The following is a 1,010-nucleotide window of genomic DNA, read 5'->3' as shown; positions in this document are numbered from 1 at the left end:
TTTTTGGTCGGGCTTCAAAAGCGGCTGCCCGAGGCCTGGCAGAGGCCGGGGCATGGTCCCCGATCGCGCCAGGCGGCTCGCGCGACCCGATTAGGCCCCGAAAGGAGTCGGGAAATCGGCAGACCTGCCCGAGTTCAGCCCGGGGGGGGCGGGGGGCAGGTCGGTTCGGCTCAAATCATTAACCAAAGCCGAGACTTGGTCTCGCTGGCGCAACCGAAGTGCCAGGCTGGATAACTCATTAACCAGAAGGCGGCTGGAGGCAGGCAGGGCTGATGGCTGAGGCCGGGTGGAGGCCACCCGCGGCCGGGAAAGTCAAAAGTCCCGTTGTGTGGAAGTCTATGAGGTCAGATTCGGCCGCCTTACCGGGCCTTCGGTTGATGGTTTCCCGCTTGGGCAAGCGAGTCGGCCCGGCAAAGTGGCCACTTGCATTTTCTGGCAAGTGTCTGCGAACAACGTTAATGAGTTGAACCTTGGAAATTGCCGGAAGTCCCGATGAAGAAATGAAAATGCCCCTTTTGCGGGGATTTGGATGCTCATGGCCGGCAGCAGGTGGCCCGACGCCCCGCCAACTTGACACTTGTCATTTCTGTCCTTGGGGGTTGGCGGGGTGCCCGGAGATTTTCGGGAACACGATTTTCAGAACATTTTTACGACAGCGGGTACACTTTGAAAGCGCCCGAAAAGTGATGCTTTGCTGAAAGGTGCTCAATCTCAGGAAAGAGACCTTTGAAAAGAGCACTTGGAAAGTCACAAAATGACCGGTGTGCGAGACTTGGAACAATTTTGACAAAGTCTTTTGTTGTACTTTTCAAACTCTTTGGTGTTTTGCTGAAATCGTACTCTGGGAGCCAGCAGCCCCGCTTGTACCCGTGCCCGGCTCTCAGGACAGACTAGTTTCCAACGGCCCTCCGTCTTTGCGCAACAAAGGACGCTGTCTGTCACAGATGCAAGCCCCTGGGTGAGGGAAATCTGTTTTACTGAGTAGTTAAGCACACGCGCAGTTCTTTCAC

This window comes from Pristiophorus japonicus, unplaced genomic scaffold (genome assembly GCF_044704955.1).
Source record: "Pristiophorus japonicus isolate sPriJap1 unplaced genomic scaffold, sPriJap1.hap1 HAP1_SCAFFOLD_1042, whole genome shotgun sequence".
In the NCBI taxonomy this organism is placed as follows: Eukaryota; Metazoa; Chordata; class Chondrichthyes; family Pristiophoridae; genus Pristiophorus; species Pristiophorus japonicus.
This window is presented reverse-complemented; position numbering follows the sequence as displayed.